The sequence below is a fragment of the Equus asinus genome, chromosome 27, assembly GCF_041296235.1.
Source record: "Equus asinus isolate D_3611 breed Donkey chromosome 27, EquAss-T2T_v2, whole genome shotgun sequence".
Classification (NCBI taxonomy): domain Eukaryota; kingdom Metazoa; phylum Chordata; class Mammalia; order Perissodactyla; family Equidae; genus Equus; species Equus asinus.
The window spans coordinates 26,277,881-26,300,785 of record NC_091816.1 but is presented as its reverse complement, the minus strand read 5'-3'; the positions used below and the strand labels follow the sequence as shown (position 1 = coordinate 26,300,785).

Sequence of the window (22,905 nt, the reverse complement as noted above, 5' to 3'; positions counted from 1 at the left end):
GGACCACTACAGGGGAGGCGAGGAGCAGCCACAGCAGCTGAACTCATGGCCTGAGCACATCCCTTTGGCAGGGAGCAATAAAACAATGATAGAGAAAAGATGTGGGGCACTTCCATGGCAATTGCTAGGATGCAAGTTGTTCTTTTGTTGACATCTTCGAAGTCTATAAAAATATAGTTCGGGATATCTACCAAGAAGGGTCTGATGCAAAGTTAAACACATCAAGAATGCTAGATGCCATTTCCACTTAAGTAGCTGTCTGTTCTGGGGGCAAAGGGGGGGTGTCTTCATGATCTTTGCTGGTGATCTCTCCAGTTCCACGGTTTTATGGAAGTTCTGGTTTTGTTCAGGAGAGTCGATTCTCCCTGCCAGACCACCACAGAACGCCATTTTCCTTCAGTTGTATTGCTTCAGACGGTCTGCAAATGCAGTATTTCTTACATGACTCCTTCCATCTTCAGTGTTGATACTGCAGGTGAACTTTTTTTCTTTAGTGACTTGACTTGTGAATTGGTTATTGTTATTGTTTTTCAATGAGTTTTTATTCCAAGAAAAAAAGTTTTAATTCCCTTGGAAAAGAAAGACAGGGGCCCCCAGCCTGTGGACCCAAGCGCTAAGATGCTTTTTCAGACGGGGGCAATTGGATGCTGCTAGTAATATGGAGATTAGACATTCTGTCTCCAGCATGGGAACAGGGCTGGCTCAGCGAACAGGCAACTGCTTGCCTGCCCGTCTTCCTCGGGCCAGATAAAGGCCCAGAAGGAGCAGCTGCCAGGCAGGAGGAATGTGAGAAAATAGGAAATTGATTTGAAATAGGATAGGGAAAAAGGCAGAAGAATGAATTTGAGAATTTTCAAATATTCCCTTTTTAGGCCTATGTAGTTGCTGTCTCTGCAGAGGAGGATGATCTTTAGTTATTCTCTCACGAGAGTCAAAAAGCAGCGAATTCACAGTCAGTACAGATATAAGAAAGACCTGAAGTTGGTTTATTTCTTTATAATTGGAGGAAAATTGAATATGGATTTGTATTTTACTCTTTGGAAAGTGTTTTTGATCCTTTAGAAATAAAAAAAGAAGTGGAAAATTATAAGCATTCCGATTCTAGGCTCAGGAAGAGTAGTTTTTTTTTTTCCCCCTGCTAGTTACAAGGATATTAATTACATATCACATCAACCAGAGGGGGCTGGGCAGTTTCATGTTCGACTATGAAGGTCACAGGGATTCTAATTTTCTATTGACAGTGGTTCGTTTGCTCTAACAGATGCCTTTAGGCAGATCATATCACCCCTCTACTTCTTTGCTTAAAGGAGTATGGAGGAGTGTCATGTTAATGATATTTAGGATCACTAATAAATAGGAGAGATGTCTGTCTTTAGGATCACCCACCAGCTGCCCTGCAAGAAGGCAAGGGGACTGAGCAATGAGCTCTAAGTTTCCGTTGAGTCCTAACATTTGGTGATGCTGTGTGATCTCTTCAGGCAGGAAACTGATGGTGTGTTCTAACGACACTGACCAAGAGCATCCTATTTATAGAACACTGACCTCTACCTCACTTGAAGTTGTTGACAGGCTCCAGAGGCATTAGAAGAGAGAGACCTTACAATATATGTAAAACCTAGTTAGGAAGGATAAACACACATGATTGCCACCAACAATCTGATAACAACCACATACCACTATAGTTCACGCATTGCTTATTACCTCTCTGGGCTTCTAAAAAGTCACCAATGCTATTCTTATGAAGGAAAGAACTTCTCACCTCCTACATGCATTGCAGTGTAGCAAGTATCTTAACAAATGGAATGTTCATCTGTAGAGTAGAATAAAGTTGAAAAGAGCTGTTTTCTAAATCACATCTGCATTAGGAAGTCAACATTTGGAAATGACTGAGTGGGCCCTTTACCTCATTCCTCAAACTAAACAAATAAAAGCTTCATCTGTAAATTGACAATGGGAGGGCAGGCAACAAAACAGTCAGGACAGCGGGAAACCAGGGTGGAAAAAGAAAATCATGGAGAAAAAGAGTTAATTTAAATATCCAGTAGCTGAAAACCATTACCCTAAGACATTAAAGAAACTGGAAGAAACTCCTGCGCGGCCATTTAAAGGATTCAGAAGACCTGAGAGATTTCTTTTTTACAGAGGGAAAAATTGAGACCCAGATAAGTTAAGACTTAGCAAGGTCACACAGCCAATCAAAAGAAGAGCCGTGTCCAGATCTCAGATTTCCTGATTCCTAGAGAATTTGTGGAGAAGCGGAGAAATCCCTGAAGGGTGGGCCAGATTCAATGTTCAAACTGTTGAGGTTACCTCGTTCCTTTTCTGTTCTTCTATTTTGCAGGGAGCACATTTTATCATCAGTTTCACTGGTGCCTAGTTAAGTAATCCAGTGCGTAGACAAAAAAAATACCTGCTGATCTGGATTACAGCCATGAATTTTCCTGACACTGATTATGACACTGTATGTTTTTATTAAAATTGCTAGAAATAATCACGAAGCCGTAGAATAAGCTTTTTATGGAATAAATGCCTAGCTATAATTTAGGACCTGTCTCACTAATCATAAATTGCTGTTAATCACGATCTAATCTAACTGCTCTTTTCCAGTTAGAAAATTCCTCATTCCAACCATCCTTCTGAAACCCTGCCAGAAATTCCTTGAAGGGAAATTTACCCAACATCCTTTCTAGAATACAACCAATAAAGATACAGGTATTCAACACAGACTTGTACCTAACTATGAGAGCCTGGCTGCTTATTCTGGCTGCTTATATCATCTGAGCTAAAGCTATCTTAGACTCTGTAGTTAAAGTGACACAATGATATATTGATCTAATGAGTAATATTATGAAATTAATTCTAAAATAGTCTAACTTGTTCTGCCTTAATCTTTAAAATTCATTTGAATGATCACATTGTGCAAACCTTTACTTGAAGACCTTGCCAAGGACTTTGGCCCAAAATAACATACAGCTCTACACATTTTCACAGTGGTTTCTATTTCAAAGTCAAATTGCCACTTAGGATAGTAGGCTCTGAAACACCTGTAGAGTCTGGTGTCAAAATCTTTACCTGGACACTTGCCTTAGTGGTCAGTCTTTTGTCTGTCATGGCCTTAGGAGTTTATATCCACCTTGCTTAGCATCAATTAAATAGATGCCCATATTTTGCCTTTCAATTATTCCAGATCTTTTGAAAGACCTAATTGCCTTTGCAGGAGTTCTCCTAAAAGAAAGACACAGTCCCTAAAGCTTGCTATCTCTCAGAAGCTGAAAGCCCGCAGGACTAGATACACTACACTTGGGGTTTTCCTTACCTGACAGCCTGTCTCCACCTGTTTTTTACTGTATCCCCAACTCCCTTTCTAGAGAACTCATTTCTTGTCATATAGTACTTAATGTGTGTCTTTGCATGATTTCCCTTAAGCTGCTGAAGTTGCCCGTAGCAAGACCCTAAGCGCACTTGCTTTTTACAGACTGAGACAGACCCCAGGTAGAAATTTGCCTAAAAGAACCAGTATATTTTTCCCTACAGAGTATTTTAAATAATGGAAATGCTGTTTTCTACACTAGTTTTAAACTAGTCTTGCCCTGTGAGGATTAAAGAAGGCATTTCATGTGAAAGTACCTAGGGTGCTTCAGGCCCATGATAGGCATTCCATAAATGTGAGTCAAATTCAAATCTAAAATTTTTGAAGAAAAAACCTGGTTTGTACACTAGCTGTCTCCGTTTCCCCACCATCTACTGGCTTGTCAACCCCCATTAAACCTGACATTCACCCCATTGCTCTGCTAGAAGTTACTCCCCTTTAGGTCACAAATTGCTTCTTCCTGCCAATTTCAAGAGCTTTACTTCGCTCATCATAAGTATTAATCGGTGACATATAGCTATGTTAACCATCACCCGCCTCATTCCGTGCCTCAGTTCTTGAAACCTCCCTTCTGGGTTCTTTGTTGGTAACTGCTGATTCTCTCCAGTTTCCTAGACTTCGCCTTCTGTCTCCCTTGGTGCCTGAACTTCCTGTTCGTGACCTCTGTACCTAAGCACCCCCCAAGACTCAGACTTGGCCCTTTGCTTTCTTAGTTTACTTATTGCCTCTCATCTCATCTACTTTCATAAATACCACAGTGATGGAATGTGTTAGTAAATGAACACTACAGAGCGAAATTCCTTCTTTCCATCTCTAAACTCCTTGCTAGCATATTTAAAGAGAGAGACTCAATGAAATGCTTGCTTCACTCTATTTCCTTTATGTTTGTCTCCTCATAGAACTTTCTTCTTGGGTCTAGATCTCTAAATCTAGAGCCTGATAACCCAGAGGTTGTGGTTCTCAGCTCCAGCCCCACACATCCTACTAAGGAGGTTCAGAGAAGAGACATTAAGGTGATGAAAGAGGAGAAAATTAGAGCCATGAGGAAATGGTAAAATAAAATTAATAATAATTGAGATTATTTAGCATGACAATGTGGATCTTAAGGGAAGATTTAAGAATAATCATCTTCAAGTTCACGAAGAGTCTTTGTTGACAAAATGGTGACCAGCTGTTCTTCGTTTCTACTGAAGATTGAACAAGAGCATTTGGGCATAAATTGTGGTGTTAGAGATTTAAGTTAGTGATTCTCAAAATAGAATTGCCCTCGGTAAACAATTTTAAACATTGTAATGTATTACCTGAAATGGACATGTCATGGTAGGGCTTTTTTTTTTAAAGATTGGCACCTGAGCTAACGACTGTTGCTAATCTTTTTTTTTCTTTCTGCTTTTTCTCCCCATAATCCCCCCAGTACAAAGTTGCATATTTTAGTTGTGGGTCCTTCTAGTTGTGGCATGTGGGACGCCACCTCAGCGTGGCCTGATGAGCGGTGCCATCTCCGCACCCAGGATCCCAACCAGTGCAACCCTGGGCCAACCACCGAAGCAGAGCGCGCGAACTTAGCCCCTCGGCCACGGGCCGGCCCCAGGGCTTTTTTTTTTAAACAAATAGATTCATCTGTGTCTGGGGATCCAGAAGGATATGACCAAATTAGATCATGTATTAAATTTATGTCCAATTTGATAATTCTGTGATTTTATAATGAAAAAGTATACATTTATAGCTTTAAAAAATAGTGACCTCAAACTATCAATGGTGCTAGGTGCCTTAAGGTCACAGTCTCTGCCCTCGAAAAGCTGGTTATGTGAGATTGGGTTAGGTTAGAGGGGTGTGTGTGTGTGTGTGTGTGTGTGTGTGTGTGTGTAAGAGAGACAGAGAGAAAGCCAAATAATTATAGAATAGTGTGATAAATACAAATGATCGAATTGCTGGAATTAACAAGCAGTTTCTTTAGTACCGACTATTCATTTCCAATGATCCATCCATCTACCCATCCCCAAACCAGTATTTAATTAGTGTCTCCTTTGTGCAAGACTCTATGCTAAATGCTGGGGAATCAGCAAAGAAACGGTCCCTGCTCTCCTGTGGTTATGGTCTGGGAAGAGCTACAGATGAGTAGAACAGACAGCAGAATACAGCGTGATGAATGGTAGAAAAGGATATTTACGGAGTTCAATGGGAACTCAAAAGGGGGGCCTTTAAACTATTTTTAGTGGACCGGGAAGGCTAAATCGAGGAACTGGCTTCCAAGCCAAGTCATGAACAAGCAGGAATTGCCCAGGTAAAAAGCAGAGGTATTAAGCATGTACTTAGATCCAAAATGGCATATAAAAATATGTGCATAGACATAATATATGCTCGCAAAATAGAAAAAAAATGACTAAAAACATATTGCATGTGACTATGTCATGAAAACACCTGAAATTAATACATTATTGACTATCCAGATTCCTTTGTCAAAAAAGGCATGTTAAGTAAACTCTTTGCAAAAATGATCTTAATACATATGGATTCTTTTGAAAATTTTGATATTACCTATTTTAAAAGGTGAATATAGACATTTGTGTGAATTCTGTGTTCTGTCTATTGCATAAAGGATTTGACCTATGGATAGCTATTGTCTTTATAGACAACTACCCACCTGACAACATCACTTCCTCACTAGCCATCAATGAACAACTAATTCTTGGCATCTAAACCAACAAAACAAAGTATTTATAGTAATATATTGAATTTCAAAGATAAATTGCCTTGCTTTCTGACATTTAACTGAAAAACGTGTTCTTGAGAACTAACACTAAAATATGCTTTGGGGTTGGGTGAATGGAATGACGGTTGGAAACCAATAGTCCAGATTGAAGAAATTGCTCCCTAAGCATTACAAGTCTATCGTTTGTATCAATCACCTTTACATTTCTTAAACATGGACTGTCAAAGAATACATTCAAAGGACCCCCCCCCCACAATGCATTCGTATTTTCAAAACCTAAAAATAAGTTGAACCCCAGTAAGTTGCCACGCGTGGACAAACACTGCCATCCCTGGGTGGCCTTGGGAATTAGTCTTGCTGCTGTAGACCTTGTGTCCCATGTCCCAGAGATGAGTAGTACTCCCTCGATCTTGGCCCCTTCTGTGCTTTCCTGGTCATGGTTACTCTACTGCAGACTCCCTTCTTCCATGCCTTTGGACCCCTGGTGGCTTGACTTGAGCCCTCAGCTCTTACCACGTACCTGCTTCCTGGCATACGTACCCCCTGCTAACTCTTGCTGGCCATCTGGATTTCTCCTGAAGCTCTGCCCTCCTGCCCTCCTCCTGTTCTCACCACTAGGGAGGAATCATCTCCCTTCCCCACTCCCTTCCCTCCCACCTGGATCTTTGCCAGCACAGAGCTGAGGCTCACTAAGCCTTTTGGATACAGTGCATTGCTTGATTGCCCCCTGCAAAGAGTCCAGACCTCCTCACACACGCCCAGACTCTGCTTCCTTCTCCTCCCTGCCTGCCCAGGCTCTGGAGGACCCAGCACGCTCCTGCCCAAGGTCACCCGAATTAGGACAGAGAGAAGAACAGGGTCTTTTGACACACAACAATGATTGGAGATTTAAAAAAAGAGCCTTAGGTCTTCACCAAGTATCATATTTCAGAAGGCATTTCTGGTTTTGGTGAAATAATTTAACACCTTTAAAAATAAAGAAGAGAACCTACCTTTTAGAAATGACTTAGGATGTGGGTCATTTCAGAGAGTTGTGAAATAAATTGCTATATTGTGGGTAGATTTTTCTGGAGGTTAAATCAAAGAATAACCTAGATATTATGCTCGCCTTTCAGATTTAATGTAGACATCTGTGAAAAATTATGAATTGGCTTTTATTACAAGGCTTTGTTTTCAAACCTTTATTTTTGTTCCAGTGTAAATGATAATTGAACTTTATTGGAAAAAGAACCCAGAAATATGGCTTTAAATACAGTATTATGTCAGCTTATAACAGAGTCCACATAGCTGTTAGAGACTTTTGGGCTACTGACAAAAGAACACTTTGCAAAACAGAAGATAAACTCTAAAATTTTATTCATAGCAGGTAACTAAAGTGATTGTACAATTATTAATGTACCAATTTATAGTGCACTGTAATTTTGGTGACATAAACAGTTTCTTTGACTATTTGTTATTTGAAAAAGAACAAATCTTTATAAATAAATGTGTAATTTTTAACAGAGATCGAATTCTAGAGTGACAGATATATATTGACCTATGCCAATCCCTAAATCAGGTGTTCAGGAGTGTTTATTAACTCTTTCATTCTTCTACAAGATTCCAGCTTGCAGAGAATACTAATATGCGCACTACTTGTTACCCTAACTCTTAAGGTAATTTCAAAACACAACAGAAATCAGCGGCTGTGCCTCTTTTTTCCCCCTCCCATATCTACAAATTATCAATTTTGAAAATTGAGTATCGTATTTTCAAATCTTTGGTCTGGCCTATCATGGCATATTTGATTTAGAAAGTGAACTATATTTCTACTACCAGTTTTAACTACTGGGTTGTTGCTAAGTAGTTGATGAAATGGCTTAAGCACAGACTCTGGACCTGGGGCTGGGTTTAAGCTCAGGCACTTGTAACTTTGTGGCCCATTATTAACCTCTTTGAAATTCTAGTTTCCTCATCTGTAAAATGGAATAGTATTACTTTATCATGGGGGCTTAAAGAATGAGTAAAAATGGTATGTGTCAAATGCCCAATACTGTGACAGTCGAAGGAGAAGCTCAATGTTAGTTTTTATCATTGTCATAGACTTAGCACAGCTAAAATCGTTCGATTTTGATTTTGTATCAGCACCTCTGACAATATGGATTTGCTGCTTAATCATTAGCAGGAAAGGTAATCATTCCAGTTTTGGTTAAACTCTGATTTTTTCCTCAAGGTTTTTGGCCTAAGCAGAGAGAGGTCAGAAGAACTCTTCATATGCAAGCAAGTTGGTGCCAGTTGGAAGTAACAGCTCACTTGTGGACTTTTTTTTTCTTTAAATACAATTTGCTTTGATTCGGTTTGCTTCATGCATTTTTAAAAATCTTCCTTGTGGTGTGTAGTCATTAGGCTTTTATGCCTAAAGAACTGAATTCAGTTATAAGTAAAATTTATTTAATAGCACAAGTATGATTCCATGTGGTTATTTATTCAGAACATAAAATAGCCACATAATTCCACATATTTGATAGTGTCTGCTCATGGAACTTCGGGGAATTCTGCAGATCTTAGAGAAGAAATGCTTAAGTTATAGAAGGCAGTAGCCATAATGCTAATTATCCCTGACATCGTCAATATGGCAAACTATAGTAGACTAAAATAGAAATTTAATGTGTGCCTTATTATACGTCTCTGTAGAACTCTATAGAGGACTCCTATATTTAAATCATGGCAGTGATTTAATGCGTGGATGGGTGTGGCCACAAAACCTTGTGTCCTTTCTTGGGAAGATATCCGTGGAAACCATCCTTCGCTTTGCAGTGATAGACACTGTTTAAAACCACGTCTCTCCCTCTAGTTCCCCATGGGCTGTTGCTGCTGCTGCTCAGCTGTGTTCAAAGTAAGCCCTTGATTATTCTCAAGGGATATTGTCTTTGTCCAATGTGAAAATAATTAGTTTTGTATTCAGAAAAGGTACAACGAGATATACACGTAGAATATTCCAATAGAGTCCAACCGAAAAATTTACCTAACCTGTATTTGATATTCATAGATGTGCAGTGCTTAATTAGCATTTTAAATTGGAATTTTAATAAATGCTATCAATCAGTGACCAATTTACATAGCATTTATCTGGGGAAATGAGCATGCCAAATATCAGTCTTCTTGAGATTCATCTTGACCCAAACAGTGATTTAAGATTTTAAAACCTTTCATTCTTCCATTAGAGTGTTCATCTTTCCAATGTCCTACTCCAAATCCTGATCTGCTATCTTGTGTCTTCAAAATTCCAGGGGTACATATCTGAAGCACAGACAAGCCCCCCCGGGGCCTAGCAAATTCTAACTGGGCAATGTTCTACCTATTTAATTTTTCTAAGATTCCAATTGCACAATGCCTTCTTCATATTCTGGCCTAAATAGTTATATGGTGTTTATTTGCAATTACTTCAGGAAACCTCCACCCCCAGAAGAGTCGCACACATTACAATGATCCGTGAAATGATCATTTTCAAAATGTTATGACTTAGGAAGGTATTTGCTTAAGAACTTAGAAGTCTCCCAGTGCCCCACAAAATATCTATTGTTCTATTTTTGACCCAGTTCCACTAAACAGAATTTCAAAACCCTGAAATAACTTCAAAATTTAGACTGTGTCAAAGGACTATTTAAATCATTTCTATGAGATCTTAATAATGTGCTAATTAAAGGGTGAACATATTGATCATTCAGGGAAGAATAGACAGGATGGTGTGATAATCATGTTGTGATAGAATGTGTTTGTGAGTCACCGTTTTAGAAGAGCCATTGTTATGGAAAGAAAAGATCACTGAGGTATAGAAACTTTGCTTAAACACCGAGTAACATCAGACATTTCCATATATGATGATGGATGTGTTAGATGGTAATGAAAATTAAGAAGGAAAAGTACCTACCAAGAGTTGGATGAGCCGTATTCACATTGTTGTAGCAACAGATGTAAAAAGTGACAAGTCAGAGTAAAGGCAGTATGCTAAAGAGGAAAAAAAAATTACTGTTGAATCATGGGAAAGAGGAGAGAATACAGCCTTTACTGGATCTTATTGACAAATGGAGAACACTGATCCTTCCTTTCTTAAAGTAGAGTTCATTTTTTGGTTTGTTTTGTCTATGTTTAGACGATAGTTAAAATGTGGAATGACAGCTAATGATATAAAGAAATGTTGATTGAATTGATATTAGTATTGTAATGTAAAGTGCTTCTTGTTTTTTCTCGCTTATTTATAAAACCCTTGAGGGATGTGGAGGAACTGGAAGAAAACACTGGTGAATCTAAACATTCATGAACATTCATTCATTCAATTCTCAGTTTAATAGAGGAAGACGCGGAAAAAGATGGAATGTTCTAGAAGAGAAATTAAGGGAAGGAGGGACGTTGAACTGGAGGCAATGCAAAAATAATGATAAAAGTGAATCTGGAGGGAGAAAAGACAATTTTTAAAATAAAAATTTAAGTGCTGCAATATTGCAATATCTTTTATTTAAAAGTAAAGCTAGTTAGAACACCACATTAGCTAGTCCAGATCAGGGGTGTCCAGTCCTGGCACATCATTTAGAGTTAGCTCAGACCGCTTGAACACACGCCTCCAGCCCCAGGGACCTTCTTCCCTCCCCCGGGTGCAGGCCCGGCTCTCCCATTAATGGGGGTCTGAAAGAGCAAGGAGAACCAGCGGGGCGCAGAGCAGCCCCCGCCGCGGTCCGATCGGCCCCGGGGCCGACGCAAGGGGCCGAGCCTCGGGAGCCGAGGCCGGGGGCGAGCCGGGCTGAGCCGGTCCCCACCGCGATCACAGGCGACACCCACACCCACGCAGCGCCCGCCCGCCGGCGCTCGACTCCGGGCCCCCATCGGCGACCACTCCCGCCTCCAAGATCCCCGTCTGCTCATCTTGCCGGGGCAGCGCATCCGGGGAGCCAGGGCACTCCGTTTCGCAGAGCCGAGGGGCGTCTGGCCATCCTTCTGGCTGGGATTAAGTAAACATCTCAACTGCGGGAGGCATGAATGGTGGCAGACGCGGGGTCGGGATTCATTCATGGGCTGGGAAAGAGGTTCTTTTGTGCGCCCGGGAAAGTAGTGCTTCTGGAGAAAACCTATTTTGCAAAATCGACAGCAAGTTGGAAAAGCACATTATGGAATACTGATGTTTGAGGGTCTGCGTGTGTTTGTGGGTAATACCCTCGATCGGGGTCTATCAAGCGTGTCTGTAACCAGCTTGGGGGGGGGGCAGTTTTCGCCCTCTTCGTTAGGGGCATGGATGTGAAAATGCCCCCGGCGTGCGTGTCCGTGTGCGTGTGTGTGTGTGCAAGGGGGGGCGGCCAGGAGGCGGCGGCCGCCGGGGCGCGGGGCTGGCGGGGCGGCGGCGGCCGGGCCCGGCGCGAAGGGGTTAAGCGCCGCCGCCGCCCCCTCGGCGGCCGGGTGTAAACAGAGGAGCCTCAGCCTATCATGTCTGGCTGCCGCTCGCAGCCGGAGCCCCGAGCCCGGCGCTGTAACATGATACGCTCCAGACCCAGGCAACTTGGCAGCGCCGGGCTCGGCTCCGCACGGCCACAGCGAGGGCGCGCCGCGGCGAGGTGGGTGAGCGGCGGCGGCGGCGGGGCCCGGCCGGGGCGCGGGCGGCGGGCGGCGCGCGGTCCTCGCGGCTCCTCCGGCGGGGTGGCTGGCTCGCGCTCGGGGCCAGGCGGCGGCGGCGGCGGCCCCGCTGGGCATCCCGGTGCAGTCGGAAGGGGAGGAGGCTCCGAGCCGCTGGGCACCGGGGCCGAGGCCACATTAGCATCTGAAATGAGGTGGCTTTTTAACCCCTGAGGGACCAGATTTCAGGATTTGGAAGCGGTAAAGGCTGAACTTTCTCGAGGACTCTTCGTCCCTCGGAGTGGTGCAGGTAGCCGCGGGGAGGACCGAGTCTTTTGTTCCCGGGATTTTTAATTAGGTGGATTATTTTGCGAGGGGTATACAGTCCTAATCCGTGAGGTCAGGCTTTTCCCCAGCATCCTGTGACTTTTGCGGTGTATCTTGAATTCGTTGGGAGTGATTTGGGATCATTTGTGTCTGATAGGTTTGAAAATCTGCATTGAGCTTAAGTGAATCAGCCCTTTGGTTCCATGAACTAAAATCCATCATACTAATTGCTGAATGGGGGAAAAAGCTACAAATTAATCTTGCTGATGGAAAGGGCAGTTTTTCTCCTGCAAAATACTTAGGGTGTGATTTTTGTCAGGAGAGGGTTTTCTAGAGCGGAGTCTCTAAAAGAAATCCAACTTTACCGTCGTGTTGCCATGCAGATTACTCCCGTGGATAAATAGTTGGGAAGGATTTGGAAAAACTTGTGCGCTACCTATTAAAGTAAAAATCATTTGACCATTTATGTGTGTATTTTAATAAAATAAAGCAGAGATCCTTGGCAGCTTTGAGAATGAGAAGTCCCATTTCCTCCCTCTCCCGTGGCTGGCGTCTCTATCTCTCTGGAATATCTCATAAATGATATGTACAGAATATATGTGCCTGTGTCACAAAGTCATTCTGTCTTCTGAAAGCCTAATATAATCAAATTCAGTGCCTTAAGATGGTGTAGTTGAAGATTTGATCCCCTTCCACTGAAGTGGAAATACTTTCAGTAATTGAAAGCAGATTCACGTCTGGAGTTGTACAAGCCAAGGTTTTCATTTTTAAAATAAACCTTTTGTTCTCTGGTTTTAAATGTTTCAAAGAGCCATCCAGAGACCTCTGTGTGCTAATTGTTAAAGTAGTCCTTGAGAAAGGATTGAAAATATCCAGGGAAGGCATTTTAGAAATACAGCTAATTTACTAAGCCAGCCTCTCAGTAGAATATTTCAGTGCAGCGTCTAGTGCCTGTGCCACACATTGTGGTTTTTTTTTCCAGCGGATTCCTCGGCATTAAAATGCAACTGTAGTGTTCAAAACCCCCAAACCCCAAGCAGAGGCCATCTGTTTTAAGAGGTTAAAAAACCCGAGAAATTTGGGTGTTATCCCATTTTACACTGTGATTTACACAATGTGAGGATAAATTTGAAATCAAGGATAAAGTATGTTTAATTTAAAGAGATGGTAAGTATGTATTAACCGGTAGGCTGAAACTTACAGAATGTGGCTGCAGGTTGTTCACCTGGTTCCTTTCTCATCTTTGGAGGCTGTGTGAAAAGCTTTTAAAAATTGGCCATTAAAGACTGAAATTAGGATACATTCTGACAAAGAGGGAGTCACTTGCTCTCTTATTAGCCGTGAAGATAGAGAAGAATGGTGATATGTTAGAGGGGCGCCTGCCTTCTTCAGGACGTGAAATCTAAAATGAATTGTGTGATTATGAGGAAAAAGTTAGAAGAGTTGTACTTTTAACAGTGATAATTGAGATCAGAAAAAAATAGCGGTCTTCCAGATATTTTTAATTACTAGTTTCTTAAACCTGTTGTAGTAATTATTAGTAAGATGTGAATGGGCGTATTTACAGAGTCTAACATGGCAGTCTGATTTCTTAAAAACTTCTGGGTAGCTCCTTATTTACATTGTTTCCTTGTCTTCCTGCGAGTTGATCATTTGAGTAACCTTCGAATAAATATGAAGTGACTAACTTGGTCACAATTTAAATGATCTTCTTGTTACATTTCTCAAGTAAAAGTCCTGGTTTATAAATTAATGTTTAAAATATTCAGCAAATCTTTACGACCGAATAAAATCTAACTACCTTTTGGCTGTGTGGCGTCACATTTCTTAGATATCAGTGGCCTAGGATGCGGGATAATAGAACTGAATTCTCTTCAAAGATTTAGAAAAAGAAAAGTGATGTAACGTGGACTCTTGGAATTGTCTGAACACTGATTTTCAGGGTAAGATCCTTGTCTAAACATTCAAGTAACCCTTTCCGTGGCTTCTATTTACTGTTAGTTTTATGTCCTTACTTTTGTTTGCCTGGTAGGGGAGTGCACAGGATCCTCTGTCATCTGAAGTAATACATTCAATTTATCACACGACTCCTTTCTCGCATAATGTAGGAAAGTGGCAAAGGAGGAACTGTCTACATACAGCGATCTTGATAATTAATGCCATAAAATAGATTAAAATGCTGTATTCCAGGTATTCATTTCCTTAAAAGGGCCACCAGAACAGGGGTTGCTAAGCACCCGTCACTACTGCAAGTAACAGAAAATGACCCAAATTAAAGAACCTGTTCTAAGCTGTATTCTTGCATTTTCTAAAGTGCATTTCAAAAGGTTTAACAAGACTCATTCAATTAGTGGAGGAAAAAAGATCTATTTTGAGCTCTGATCAGCAATTAAGAGATTGAGCTTTGGGACATCAGTCTCTTTATGTTTATAATTTATTTTGTTTTCTAGACTTCTTTAACTCAACAGTTGTGAATAAAATTTTTCACACACCCCCTTTCTAACAATCTAAATGTAAGTGCTAAATATAGGACAGTGTATTTGTTTTAATTTTTATCTGAATGAGTAATTTTTTATTAACCTTTCCCTTATTTTAAAAGTTTAAATTTTACACCCATATAGTATATTATTGCTTTACTATGGATTTCTTACTCTGTCTTTGCGCAGATATATATATGTATATACACATATATACAGATGTGCAGTTTAAACTAAAATATGGCTGTAATTATTCCATCTTATCTTAGATATGAGTGCTTTAGCACCGAAACTTTGAGAGTAGGATATCCTTTCTTAAGGATGTTTGGATGTTGTGAATTTGGTACCATGAAGGAGATACAGTAATATATCAAAGTGAGAAGGTAAATAAGTAAATTAGGGGCAGGAGTGTTTTTCTGAGCATCAAGTAAGCTGTCCCCTTCTGGGTTAGACCAGAACTTCCATATAGTTATGGAGAAAAACCTAAGCCACAACTATTAGGATGTTTAATTAGTTAAATCTTCCAGGGACCTTGCTGATTCTTAGCTAATAGAACAGCAGTCACAAATAGAAGTTGTGAAACTTCTCTGCAGAGAGAGAGGTATAGAAGGATAAGGGCCTGTTAGAGGACTAGGAGAGAGGAGCAAGAGAGGTCCCAGAGGTTTAGGTTAGAATTATTAGCAAGATTTTTGCTATATCGCATTGATCTGGACAAGTCTAAAGCGTATGAATATCGATCTTAAGTTATCAACCCTAAGTGCTATTTTGGCTATAATCATATACGAAGCGATTCCTATCCTCAAACACTGAATCTTTTAAAGCAAAAATAACACTTAATTCTTTCTTCTAAAGGAGATGTTTTACATTAGAAGTTCATTGTGTTTAGATTTATCAGACTGTTTGGCATTACAGATTTCTATAGTAATAGATTATATAAAATAAATGAAATTTGTATGACTCTTATTGTAGTTTTGTCTAAAATGAAAAGTTATTGTAATGCTCATTTATGTCTAAGACCTTTTAACCTGAATTGAAGTCTCAGTTTAGGTATTTGGAATGTGGTGGTTGTTTTTTGACGTGTCAAAATTTGTTTTTCCCCATAGAGAATAACAATTGTATCTTTAGAAATTATTTGATTATATATATTTTTAGTAAGTTTGAAATGGTATATATTTTAATATTTAAGAAAGCACTTGTTTTAAACTTGGTCTTTGTATGTTGATTTTCCTTATAAACCCAGATGTTCAGTTACTAATCCTGTGTGTTTAAGTTTTGAAATATCTGCTCTTAATTTTTGCTACAATAGGGTGAAAACAACTACCCCTTTAGTATCCCAGAAATAATTTATGCCATAGATGTTACTGATGGTAAATTCATTTCACAAGAGAAGAATTAAAAAGTACGCACAGGTGTTTGAGGGCGCATCCCATCTAAAGAATAGTTAGATTTGGGAAACCACATGCAATAGTATTTAAAAGAAAAAGAGTTTCTCTCTTAAGTGTTATTATTCCACTCTCTTAATTTGAAATGCTGTTTCACGTTAATGCCTTGTTTCGTGCATTTAGAAGGTAGAATGGATTATGGAGCATACCAAAATGACTAATTAGAAAAACACTCGGTTTTTCTATTTATATATATTAACCTAAAATTTTTTTAAACTAAAATGATCTATGGGAGTTCTAATGAATTTTTTTCATGTTCGTTTCTGCACAGCACCTTTTTTTCCATAGTCTTAAGCTATTTCCTGCAGGCGGAGAGAGAACGTGCTGTCTAGAGAGCTGTAAAATGAACTCAGGAACTCTTTTTATGCTTTTTCTTTTAAATAAAACAAAATTACCCTATATAACAACTTTAACATTGTTAACCTTTTATAATTATTTAACCGTTATTTCATTTTACCTCCTGCTTAAAAGTTCTGTCTTAGTGGAGTAGACACCTGGCTGTGCTCTTAAAAGTTTATTTGTCTTTCAATTCCTGTGATAGTAGGGGGCAGTCCATCTCCTTAATTATCTTTGTTCAGAGAAATGCTGAAAGGCCAGAGTAGTTAAACAAGGCCATTTGGATTCGTGAGGTCGAAGTCAGACGCAAGGAAAGTGGTTAAATGCATTATCATCCTATTGAGCCCATCATCAGTAAAGTGACCTTGATGGAGGTGGAAAAAGCCATTTGGCTATTTTATGACGGCCACCTCTGCTTGTTTTATCACTGACAGGTTTTTATATACCGCTTTATCATATTTCCTTCCTTGTGTTTTCAAATACTATTTCCTCTGTAGATGATCCGAGTGAAGGTGAAAATTAAAATGAGTTTCTTTTTAATGATAGTAGATTTTCCTTCATAAGTCTGTTTCATACATTGATATATGCGGAGGTATTCCTTCATTAAAAATTAAGGTGATCGGGCTGGCTGACCATTCTGTATTTGCTTTTAAGGATCTTTTAATGATGATGATGAGTCTCTCTGCAAAGAAGCTGCTATTCTGCTACTTTTCAAATGGTTTTTAAGCTATTAAGAGGAGAGACTTGCCAACCTCAATTTCAGCAGTGGGAATAATGTTTGTTTTAACAAGTGCCTGAGTCTGTTGACTTGAAGGTTATTCAAGTTTTAGTAGTTCTGTTGCTGCTGTTCCAGAGTCATTGCTTCCCTTAAAAAGTGAAAACAAAACCAAAAGATTTATAGTTTAGATTTCTTAACTTTATGGCCAAGATTTTCCTTGTGATGTATTTTATATCAACTCCATTAAAATGGAATTCTTGCTTAAATATTTGAACAAATATTGTTCAGTAATAGGCAGAGTTTTCTTAAACACAGTGCAAGATCTAACCTTTTTGGAAACTCTACTTAAAGCAATTCTGTGCTGCATATGAGATTTTTGTTTTCCTAGGCAGAACTGTCAAACGTTACTGATTGGAGTTTAGTGTATGCTTTACCTTTTACTGAATTCTTTTTTATTGCAATTAATCAGTACTAAGTACAACTCTTATCATAAGAAAGAAAAAACTTGGCCCATTATCAAAATACCTAGAGTATTATTTCAGACCTTATCAGAGATATTGCCCTATCATCGTACTATGAATCATGTAACACTAAAATCTAAGGAACTCAAGAACACCAAAAATAGTTCCATAAGGAGAGTCAAATTTTCTTGATCTCAAAGGATTTATTCCTTTAAGAACTTTTTATTTAAAATACAAACGTACTGAATTGAAATATCTTTAAAATGAATTACCACCCCGCCCCCTGCACCGCCCCACTTCTGCCAGTCTGTGCCCGCCATCAGGGCCCAAGTTCAGGCTCTTTTCATCTCATACTTAAGTCTATTTCTTCAGCCTTCTAACCTGGTTTCCCTGCCTTCTGTGTCTTCTTTAATCCAGACTCTCCACTATCATCATAGGGCATTCTGAATCATAATTATGAGCATGGCACATCCCTGCATAAAATCTTTGTTATGTCCTTCAGATAAGTCCAAATTCCTTAGTATGTTTTCTCAGACCCTTCATGGTCCCACCCCTACCTCCATTTCTCTTTTCTGCTTACCTTCTTTCCACCCATGGAGCATGCTTCAACATTTTCACATAGTTGCAGATAGTTAGACGTTTTCTTACCCTCTCACAAATCTTTCATGAGTCTGCTTGCACAGTATTTCTTCCCTGAAACCTTTACTCATTGCTCCAGGCAGAGCTGGCTACTCCCTCTCTACTTCTACAGCATCCGGCAAAGGTTTCTGTTACAGCACTTAACACATTGTATTGTAATCATTTGTTTACAATTCTCTCTCCCCTCATAGTGGGACAAGTTCTTTCAGGTCACAACTGTGTCTTAGTCATCTTTACATACCAGCACTAAGCACAATGGTGAGAAAATAGTTATTCCGTAAGTGTTGAATCCTTACTGAATGAGTATATTAAATATAATTTAACTTCTTGGTAATGGAAGAGCGTCATTATGAACATCAGTTACTTTGTTCTGTTACAATATAATAATTTACTGAGAAGCTGTTAAGGGCTCCATATGACAATGCTTAATATTACTATTATCTATCATTTTTGAGCCCTTAAACTATGCAAAATGTTTTTTATGTATCATTTCATTTTATTCTCACAGCATTCCTTTTAGAAGGGATTTCTCCATTTTGCTGATGGGAAAATGATTACTTAGGTTAAGTCAATTCAAGGTTACCCAGGTATTTAGTGGGGAAGCAATGATCTGAATGCGGTACTGTGTGACTCCAGACCTGTTCTAGATATCATGCTCCTTCTTGTTAGAATTTTTAATTACATGTGCAGTTCAAGTACAGGTATAGTTTTTAAGATAAAGGTTTTCATTATCTTCTCTTGTCATGCTGTCAACTTTCACTTATTACTCTGTCATCAAACAGCTAAAGGTAGTTCATTGTTATTTTTTTAATTTGTGCATAAAATAGCAACAGACGGGTTCTAAGCAAAGACTATTCTCAGGGCTAATTTTGTTAGCTTCGTTAGGGTTGGCCTCTCAGAAGCCTTTTTGGCCTAATGTTTCCGTTTCTGTGCATTTCTGGTCAGGTGAGATTTTTGGGCAGCTGAGTTCCAATTAGGTAGTAGGTGTTTAGGTGAAGCAAAATGTTAATTTTCGATTTTTAAAAGAAGCTGGTATTTCAATGAATCAGAACACTAAATTCGAGTAAGAAAAAAATTATGCAAAGGTTTCATGCATAGATACATTTGAAACTTAAACACATTGTTGAAGAGATATGTGATTCTAATTTGTTTTTAGCTGATAAACATCTAATGAGACTCTCTTTTGGGTGACCGAAGTAGGGAAAATATGTTCTTTAATACGATAATTTGGAGCAAGAACCAGTACACATTCACTGTTTTTATTCCCAAGAGGTTAAGAGACAGGGAGTGCTGAAAGAACAGAACAGAAACTCCGTATTTCCATATTTCTACTCTCGCCCCATCTTCATTGACCTTAGGAACAAAAAACTCACAAAATTTTAAAGACCAATTTTACTAACTTCTCCTATCAAAATGAATAGAGTTAGAAATTTTCAGAACCAAAGAGAATCTTCAAGATCACCTAATCCAGACTACACATTTTGTAAGTGGAGAAGCAAGGCCTACTAACAGCTAACATTTATTAAGTATTTACTAAATGCTGGTCTCTTTGCTAAACCTCTTATGTAGGTACTATCTCATCTCATCTTCAGAACAACTCATGGAGTGAAGTTAAGCACTCTTATAATCTCCATTTTAAAGATGGGGAAACTGAGGCGTCAAAGAGTTAAGAAAGCTGCTAGTAAAAGAGGAAGCATATACCCAAGACAGACTCCTTTCTCCCTTGGGAATGGCAGGAGAACACCACATCCCTCTGTTGAGAAGAAACCGGGGCTCCAGCCCCATGGCCGAGGGGTTAAGTTTCTGCTTCAGTGTCCCAGGGTTTCGCTGGTTCGGATCCTGGGCGTGGACATGGCACCGCTCATCAAGCCATGCTGAGGCAGTGTCCCACAGGCCACAACTAGAAGGACCCACAACTAAAAATATGCAACTATGTACCAGGGGGCTTTGAGGAGAAAAAGGAAAAATAAAATCTTAAAAAAAGAAGAAGTAACTGGGCCTCAGAGCCCCTGACTTCCAGTCCACTTTTTCCATTAAAAACAATTATTATGACATGTTAAAACACCTGATATGTAGCAGGCAGTTTAGGAAGTAAATATTCTTACCCCCTATTTTGTAGAAGGGAAAACTGAGGCTTAAAGACATTAATTTGCATAAGGTTATTCAACTGCTAATGTGCAGAAGAAGGTGGGTCCTAATCTCAAGTTTATTTCCTTCTTCATTATGGAGTTCTGCCTCCAGTTTGTGTCGAGTTAGGTTTTGTTTCGACTTTAGTCCTAACTTTGCTTTCCGTGTAAGTTCTCTTTACTGTTGTAGAATAGAAATATGCTAGTAGACAACCTTTCGTAAATATTGTAGCCATTGAGTGTTATAAGTATTTCCATATTTATTCAAGACAAATCATGTAATTTATCAACGTGCTTACTGAGGGAATATGTGTTTAGTATTGTACTCTGATTTTGTTTTTAATCTTATTTAGATTTGTTTTTAGAGGACCACGATCATAAATGATCATCTATGGTATGGCTAAGATCCATTCCCTGTTTAATATCCAGCAATGATTAGCATCATTGATTAGGAAATTAGTAGATTATGCCTTATTGACACTTCTGTTCCCTAATTAATGGTTTGTTTATTTAATTGATGCCTAATGCCTTCACTATTACAGGCTGTTAACACATCACAATGGTATTTATTGAACCTGGCAAAATGATAAATTATGTCTGTGTTTACTCCTTTGTGCCCAAGGCTAATCTCTCAGTGGTCTTGTTTATTTATAATTTTATCTGCTGAGAACTTCTGCTTAGGAAGTCAAGTAAATTAATATTCAGACTGTTATCTGGTGGTGTGACTTTGGAAAAGTCACTTGACTTTGAGCTGTACCTGTAAAGGAGGGAAGTAAACCAGATCAATGGCTTCAAACAATAGGGATTCTTTTAGAGGCTCTACAGAAGTTCTGCAGTTGATTCAAAATTCTTGAAAAAATAATCAGACTGAAAATGGTCCTAAAAGATAGCATGTACAGTGAAATATATAATAAATGTTTACATTTTGTGCTACTGGATTAGCTGCTTGTTATGTACATGTCCTGCTTCGCTTGTGCATCATATATTTGCATTTTTTGTGAAGGTGTCCTTAGTTAGGGAAGTTGGGGCTCTTTAGGCTGGCTTTTTTGTTAATTGAGCTTGCCTAAGGAATAAGAAGAGAAAGCATCCCCAGGCAGAGGAACTCTGCGAAAGGAGGACCCTTACTCACCAGCTTCCATGGAGATGGTTAATCTGTATGCATGCTACATTTGATCTTTGGTTGTAATGGAGATTCTGAAAATGAGGGTGGTTGTCCTCATGTGAATAGATTATTACTATTCCTGTGTTCTGTCATAGTACTTTAACCCAAACTTTTTTTTTTTGAGAAAGATTAGCCCTGAGCTAACATCTGCTGCCAATCCTCCTCTTTTTGCTGAGGCAGACTGGCCCTGAGCTAGCATCCATGCCTGTCTTCCTCTACTTTATATGTGGGACGCCTGCCACAGCATGGCGTGCCAAGTGGTGCCATGTCCGCAGCCGGGATCCAAACCAGTGAACCCTGGGCCACCAAAGCGGAACGTGACAACGTAACTGCTGCGCCACCGGGCCGGCCTGACCAAAACTTTTGAAACGTCTCTTTTGAAATTGAGTTCACTTGCAAGACACAGATAAAAATAGTTATTGTCTCATTTTGATCAAATACCAAGTAGGCTACTTTGATTGTTTACCTTCCTTCACAGGCTTGACTAACCAACATTTGGCTATTTCAGAAAAATGGATCTATACTCAGAGAGAGAGAGTATTTACCACAGTTAAGTATTTCCTATGAAACCTTTTCTAAAGAGAAATATCAGTGTTAGGCTGAGAAATGACAGCATCATCTGAAAAGGTGACCCCTCCTGAGATGGCTCTTTGAAGGCAGGAATAGTCATCTGGATGAATTCTAGTATTTTTAAGAGTTGAGTGACATTACATGATAGCCCCTTCCACATGTCAAGACTAAAGACTGAACCCAGACGTTGTCCTTAATGGGCAGAACAATTAAATTTGGAAATTTAGAAACTAAAACTTTTTAAATGTACAGTTGTTTATTTTAAATGATTTTTAGACTTTTAGGGGCTGGCCCCATGGATGAGTGGTTAAGTTCGCGTGCTCCGCTGCAGGCAGCCCAGTGTTTCGTTGGTTCGAATCCAGACATGGCACTGCTCATCAAACCACACTGAGGCAGCATCCCACATGCCACAACTAGAAGGACCCACAACGAAGAATATACAACTATGTACCGGGGGGCTTTGGGGAGAAAATGGAAAAAATAAAAAAAATCTTTAAATGATTCTTAGACTTCTTTTAAACTACTGAGGTCCGTGAGTGTATGATAATATGTTTGATTTCTTTAAAGTATATTTAAATTCGTGCATATTACATTTCACATAGAAAGCTCAGCTCCGTCTTTAATTTGATGCTTCCAGTTAGGAATGGGGATTTAAGGTGCCAGGTCTTTTATAAATTGAAAAAAATCATTTACTGTCATGGTCAGATATTGGTATAAACACCTGGTTTATTAAAATACTTATTAATAATATTTATTTCAGTAGCGCCTCAGTTTCTCAAGAGCTAGGCATTAGAATTGTAAACTTACACTATCTTTCCACCTCAACTGAGGCAGAGCATGGGCAGAATGAAATAGTAGAGGTGTTTAAAGTGTATTTATGGAGAAAGAAAGTTGATAGTATCTTTTTATTTGAAAAACATCTTCTGGTGTGTATTTTATAAAATTCTTCTCAAGCCCCTATTTCCAGGAATATCTCAATTAGCG

At 39.4% G+C, this 22,905-nt stretch overlaps 1 protein-coding gene across 19 annotated transcripts in view; it reads left to right on the top strand.

Moving 5' to 3' along the window:
• The window catches only part of TENM3 (teneurin transmembrane protein 3), a 579,767-nt gene that overhangs the window by 248,915 nt on the left and 307,947 nt on the right, over nt 1-22,905 (top strand). For 2 of the 19 annotated variants that reach the window (XM_070499657.1, XM_070499654.1), the window contains exon 1: nt 11,527-11,665. The exons of 15 other annotated variants lie outside the window; for them this stretch is intronic. The gene's annotated coding sequence lies outside the window, so the exon portion shown is untranslated. Of the gene's footprint in view, nt 1-11,508; nt 11,666-11,833; nt 11,974-22,905 lie in introns of those variants that run through there. 2 more of the 19 variants (XM_070499656.1, XM_070499655.1) reach the window with 2 other exon arrangements.